A 7,499-nucleotide genomic window follows, 5' to 3' on the forward strand; every position below is an offset into this window, starting at 1 on the left:
CTGCTTTTCTTCATACTCAGTTTTTCACTCATTTTTTACTGCTTGTAATGTTCTTATAATGTTTTTTTTGATTTTATGGTTTTTTAAACAATTTTAATAAACAATTACAGAGTGTGGGGAGTATTAGCGTCCTCAACTCCACCACCTCCATGGGATGTTCTCCTTATATAGCAACTTTCCAGCTCAGGCTATTGTGGGGTGTCCATGTATGATATCATGATTGACGTCAGCAATGTCAAAATGGCGCTCTAAAGGGTACTGGTATAATACACTCGCCCCATTTGAAGTCATGAAACAAACCAGCTATACACGGTAAAATATAACACACTACATGGCATGCTGACCCAAAAATACCAAACCAAACATTATATATAAGCCTACCCGAATTAATTTAGTTTAGTCCCAGCTCACCTTTTCTTTCAAGTAAGTGATTGGTTGAGGTAAAATAACTTTTAAGACACATTTATTAGGTAGACTGCTACCTTCCGCCATCTTACCACATGCTGCTGCAGTGCTGCTGCTAACAATTGCCCATGCGCGTCTATTGCAAGAAGTAGCCAAGCCACGCCTCTTTGTTACAGGCCAGGCCGCCGTGTTACTTTTACGTAACGTCATGTATTTGCATAGATTGGTGTATATAGTATATATGGTATTTGTGACAATTTTTGAAACACTTGGCATTTCATCATAGATACTATGGTTCCATACGCTTGATCCTTGGCGCTGAACATAATGTATTGTGACGTTTACACTACATGTGTATAAGCATGGCACAAGCAAACTAGTGAAGAAATCCAGTTGAATCACTTACTAAAGCTCAGGTCTACAACTATAGAAAAGTTGCAATTGATATTCTAGTTCTAGAAAGTGAAGATCTATTATTACAAGAAAGAATGCACCATGCTAACTACTAGAAAAATTATTTAAATTATCACTATTATCATTATTCTATTCTTCAGTCACCCAATAGATTGATTATTATTATGAGTCTTTCAACAAATTTTAACAATAAAAATAGCAATAAAACATTGACAACAATTATTATAAGCACTTGCTGTATCACCATATAGTACATACTGTAATGTACATCATCTCTATCTTCATAGTTCTCTGGTAGCACAAATATGAAGTTTTACAATCAAGTAACAATGTCTCATCAATGCCACTAAAATCCTGCTTGTGTTTCTTGGTAAATAACACTACTGAGTTCTAACTAAAAATTATACCATACCCTTTGAAACACTTGCAAAAAATATATTAGTAAAGTTATAACACCCCCGCTAGGAATACATTGCATTTGTATGACCAAGCCCGAGGGCTGCAGGCCCGAGGGCGAGGTCATATAATGCAATGTATCCCGCAGCAGGGGTGTTATCAACATATTTGTGTAGTAATGAGTGAGCGTATCAAAGGCGCGTGCCAATGCGCATGCTCAGTAGCACCGCTGCACAATGGTAGCAATGGAGGACAGGAGGCTCACAAAAAGGTACTTTTATCAACTGATTCAGGCTTTAGGTTGACATAATCTTACTATTTTCAGGCTATAATGTCTGGAAGAGGTCCTGAACAGAGATCCTGCGCTTGCTGACAGGCCATGTATCAATCTTACCTTCCCCGGCCATCTATATTTATTATTGAGGCTTAGTCAACCATTGATTTATTAAACGCGGAAGGAAAGCAGTGAAACTCTACCAGCAATGAGTATTGGTCTATGAATCAATCTAAAGCTTTATGCACTCCGGAGACTCACAGTTGTTCCAACTTTGTACCCGCTGTCTGTTCCCGCGGGCCACTGGACCAAGGACAGACTTTATCACAAGCTTTATTGACAGTTGACTTTCAGCTTATAGTACCTGTACAATAATGTTGATTCTTATATTTTATTTTTAGAGATTTTTGCTGTCAACCCACAGGGATACACATAAAACCACAGGGAGTGTTACAAATGAAAGCTGTGTTACATTGTAGCAAAGTAACCAGTATTATTATTATTGTTATTCTGCTTATCTTATTACTATTATTATTGTTTGTTGCTGCTAGCATTAGTAGCCTAACAAATAAATTATTATTATTATTATTTATTATTATTATTATTATTATTATTATTATTATTATTATTATCATTATTATTATTATTATTATTGCTTTTGTCTTGTTCACGCATGCGCACACATATACATGTGTTCTTTTATCCTTGCTTTTCCTCCTCTTCTTGTTCTGTCTTTTCCGATTTTCCCATTTGTTTATTTTTGTCAATCTCGTCCTTTAGCACATTCTACTTGAGAATAAAGAGTTTTGGTGGACTTAAGCTCCACATTGGTGACCCAGACAACTTAGGAACATGTCTCGCTCCAGTTCTCCTCACTGTTCTGGCGGTCCAGCAGAACCACCTACCGTCTCTCCAGTTACCATCAAGATCCCTCCCTTTTGGCCAGCAGACCCCAAGGTGTGGTTTGCCCAAGTCGAGGCACAATTTACCACTCGCGGCGTCGCTACTCAGAAAACCAGGTTTGACCACATAGTTGCTTCATTATCCCCTGAATATGCTACTGAAGTACGAGACTTAATTCTACACCCGCCTATAGCGGATCCTTATGACTCCCTAAAAAAGGAACTCATCAGATGTATCACAGCTTCAGAGCAGAGGCGTCTTCAGCAATTGTTTAATTCGGAGGAGCTCAGAGATAGGACACCATCCCAACTGCTTCGACGTATGAAGCAACTCATGGGAGACAAAGCTGCTACTGCTGACCCATCTTTCCTACGTCAGTTGTTTCTACAGCACCTTCCTTCTGATGTAAGAATGGTTTTAGCTTCTGCTAAGGAGACAGAGGAATTGGATACTCTCGCTTCATTAGCGGACAGAGTCATAGAAGTTTCAGCGCCTTCTATTTCATTGCTAGGTACCACACAGTTGTCTTCTGAGGTTGACAGTCTACGTACTGAAATAACAGACCTGAAGTCACTAGTGAAGTCTCTCTCTCTCAATAGGCAGCGTCCTAGTCGCTGTATGTCTAGTCTCCCTCTACCCAGTCAGGCAAAAGGACTGTGCTGGTATCACGCCCATTTTGCTGAGAAGGCAACTAAGTGTAACCCGCCTTGTTCTTGGAGTTCAGGAAACGGGCAGGCCGGTCCCTGACGGCAGCCAGTGTCTCCGGCCGTTCCCCTAGCCACCTATTTTTACATTAGAAAGATCATCTAACCATCGTTTTCTGGTAGACACTGGCACCGAGATTAGTGTTATTCCTCCCCGTCAGTCTGATAAACAACACCTTCAACTTGGATTCCATCTACAAGCTGCTAATGGTGTCACTATTCCCACATACGGTACGCGGTCTCTCACTCTGGACCTTGGTCTGCGCCGGCCTTATTGCTGGGTTTTCACTGTAGCTGACGTTAGGCATCCTATACTAGGAGCCGATTTCCTTGGACACCATGGGCTCGTAGTTGATATTAAACATCGAACCCTCATTGACTCTAATACTAGCCTCACAGCTACTATTACTTGCACACACCAGAATGCACACAGGCTCACTACAATTAACCCTCTCTTTGTTTCTGAACCTTTTCTCTCTCACCTTTTAGACTATCCAGAACTCACCCGTTCATTTATAAATACGCCCGTCAAACACAATGTTGTCCATTACATTGAGACCTCGGGGCCTCCAGTCTCCTGTCGCACTCGTCATCTCCCTCCTGAGCATCTGACAATTGCCAGATCAGAGTTTGATCATATGTTGGAACTGGACATTATCCGCCCCTCCTCCAGTAACTGGTCGTCAGCACTACACATGGTCCCCAAAAAGTCTGGTGATTGGAGACCATGTGGGGATTACAGAGCACTGAATAGAATTACCATCCCTGACAGGTATCCTATCCCACATCTACACAATCTCACATCCACTCTTAAGGGAGCAGCTATTTTTTCTAAACTTGATGTAGTCAGGGCATACCACCAAATACCGGTTGCACAACAGGATATACACAAAACAGCTATTACCACACCTTTTGGGCTGTTCGAGTTCATTCGTATGCCTTTTGGGTTGCGTAATGCAGCTCAAACATTTCAACGGTTCATTGATGAAGTATTACGTGGGTTGCAGTTTGCATATGCGTACATAGATGACGTCCTGATAGCCAGTTCCAGTGAAGCGGAACACAAGCAACACCTTCGGCTGGTTTTTGATTGTTTTAGGGAGTATGGCGTTCTTCTACATCCGGACAAGTGTGAATTTGGTGTTACCTCTCTGCAGTTTTTGGGCCACATTATCAACTCTCAGGGAGTTCGTCCAGCGGAGACAAAAGTGTCAGTAATTAAAGATTTTCCTCGTCCAATTTCTCAGCGCCAGCTACGGGAATTTTTTGGCATGATCAATTTCTACCACAGATTCATTCCTCACTGTGCTCAGGTATTTCAACCCTTGCACACACTACTTAATAAAACACACGCAAAGTCTGAGTTACAGTGGTCAGAGGAATGTATTTTAGCTTTTAATTCTGTAAAAAATGCCCTGGCTAATGCCACGTTGCTGTATCACCCCACTCCTGATGCTCCTACCTCTTTAATCACTGATGCATCTGATATTGCTGTTGGTGCAGTATTGCAGCAATTGGTCAATGGTCAATGGAAGCCCATTTCCTATTTCTCTCACAAGCTATCCCCCACTGAGAGGCGGTATAGTACTTATGATGGGGAACTTTTGACAATTTATCTTGCCATTAAGCATTTTCGCCATTTTATAGAGGGGTATGTTTTCTCTGTATACACTGATCATAAACCACTAATATTTTCATTGTCTACTAAGTCTGAAAAACATTCCCCACGGCAACTCAGACATTTAGATTTCATTGCTCAATTTACAAATGATATTCGTCATATACAGGGTCCCCATAATCCCGTAGCAGATGCCTTATTGCGGATAGAGCTCAACTCGGTTGGATCTACACCTACAATTGACTTGGAAGCAATGACAGCAGCTCAAGATATTTGTAGTGTCCTCTCAGTGGAATCACCACACCACTCTCTCATTCTTCAACCCTTTTCTCTTCCTCAATGTAATTATGCTATTATTTGTGATGTGTCACAAGATACGCCACGCCCAGTGGTCCCACCTTCCTTCAGGAGGTCAGTTTTTGACACATTACATAGCCTCTCTCATCCAGGCATTAGAGCTACCCAGCAGCTTATTTCTGCTCATTTTGTTTGGCCAAAGATGCACTCCCTTATTAAGCAGTGGACCCAATCATGTCTTCCCTGTCAGCGTTCTAAAGTCATTCGACACACTCTCTCCCCCTCTCATTTACCCACTCCGGACTCACGTTTTGATCATATTCACATTGACATTGTGGGCCCCCTACCTCTCTCTCAGGGACACCGCTATCTTCTCACCTGCATTGACAGGTTCACTCGTTGGCCAGAGGCATTTCCTCTTCCAGATATCACTGCCCCTTCAGTAGCCCAGGCAATAGTGTCTGGTTGGATCTCTTGCTTTGGTGTACCATCAATTATCACCACTGATAGAGGAGGCCAGTTTGTGTCCTCGCTTTGGACACAATTGATGGCTATGTTGGGTACTGTCCGGTGTCGAACTACTTCCTATCATCCTCAAGCCAATGGTTGGGTTGAGCGTTTCCACCGGCAGCTCAAAGCAGCTCTCAAGACCCACACTGGTACGTCCTGGACTGAGTCCTTACCACTAGTACTGTTGGGAATACGTACTGCACTCAAAGGTGATCTACATTGTACAGCTGCCGAGTTGATTTACGGTATGTCTTTACGTTTGCCTGGTGAGTTTTTCTCTCCATCAGCAGCTCCTGTTGCTCCTGACGAGACATATATCACTAGATTAAAGCAGTATGTGAGGACTCTTCATGCTGTTCCTACCAGAACTCACAGCTCACACACCTCATTCATTGATAATTCACTCTTCTCCACATCTCATGTTTTCATTCGACGAGATTCTGCTAAGAGGCCATTAGAACAGCCATATGATGGTCCATTTAAAGTCCTCTCTCGTTCAGATAAGCACTTCATTGTAGATATAAATGGGAAGCAGGATGCAGTCAGTATCGATAGGTTGAAGGCTGCTCACCTAGATCATTCACACTCTCTTCCACTTTCCTCCTCTCCAACTCTACCCCCTGATTTTACTCCCTCTTCTTCACCAATTCCTGTTTCACAGCTTCATTCCACCACTCACACTCGTTCAGGACGTTGTGTCCATTTTCCTGATCGGCTCAATCTTTAGTATTCCCATTGCTCACTGGTGGGGGAGTACTGTAGTGACTAGCAAAGTAACCAGTATTATTATTATTGTTATTCTACTTATCTTATTACTATTATTATTGTTTGCTGCTGCTAGCATTAGTAGTAGTCTAACAAATAAATTATTATTATTATTATTATTATTATTATTATTATTATTATTATTATTATTATTGCTATTGTCTTGTTCACGCATGCGCACACATATACATGTGTTCTTTTATCCTTGCTTTTTCTCCTCTTTTCCTTGTTCTGTCTTTTCCAATTTTCCCATTTGTTTATCTTCGTCAATCTTGTGCTTTAGCACGTTCTACTTGTGAATAAAGAGTTTTGGTGGACTTAAGCTCCACAACATCACAATTGTAACCACAGGCGATGCCTTTGATATGCCCAGTCACTATTATACAATTACTTTTGAAACATAGCATCTAGAAAAATGAAACCATAAACAGTCTATATAGGAGGCCTTTGTGAATACACTTAAAGTAGTAACTTGTTGACACCGAAGTCTCAAAAAGGTGGTTACAAACATAATTTCAAAAACCAGTTTTTGGCTATTATCTCAGTCATTTCTCCTTAGATTGACATGAGAATAGTTTTAATTTATGTAACAAACAATACACTATTATGATTCCAAGACTTACTAGCTAACTCTGTTCGAAAGTCTAGAAAAGATGGTTACAAATAAAAATGAAGGTCTTCTAATTTTGTCATATAAACATGAGGCCTGTTGACAAAATGAAATGAGAATAAATTTATTAGGTCTACTGAACAAAACAAAAACACCTAAATACCTTCTTTCACAAAAATAAGTTACTTAAAGTGTAACTGCAGTGATTTTTTAGGGTATTTATTTTATGGTCTTAATATGATTGCCTGACCATAATAATTATGTGTTCCAACTCCTATTGTCTAAAAAAATTTATTCACTGAGATATGAGCCTTCAAAAATGCACTTTTTGCTTCCTTTCAATTTACTTCCTGTCGGTGGGTGTGGCTAAACGTGACGTCATAAGAGGCATAGATGCAGATAACTCCATTCCTTTATAGGGGGAAATGATCCTTTATTCTCATGCCTTGTAATGTAATAGCACTAATTTAAAAATTGGGATCATTAGCTTTCATTATCCTAAGCATGCAACTGCAAGAAAAAGTCATAATACCACACTTTGGTGAATCTTCTTACCATAGGCGGCTGCAGGCCTAAGCATTGGGGGTCATTGCCTAGGCTAAA

The sequence above is a fragment of the Amphimedon queenslandica genome, unplaced genomic scaffold, assembly GCF_000090795.2.
Source record: "Amphimedon queenslandica unplaced genomic scaffold, v1.1 AMPQUscaffold_13505, whole genome shotgun sequence".
NCBI classification, from domain to species: domain Eukaryota; kingdom Metazoa; phylum Porifera; class Demospongiae; order Haplosclerida; family Niphatidae; genus Amphimedon; species Amphimedon queenslandica.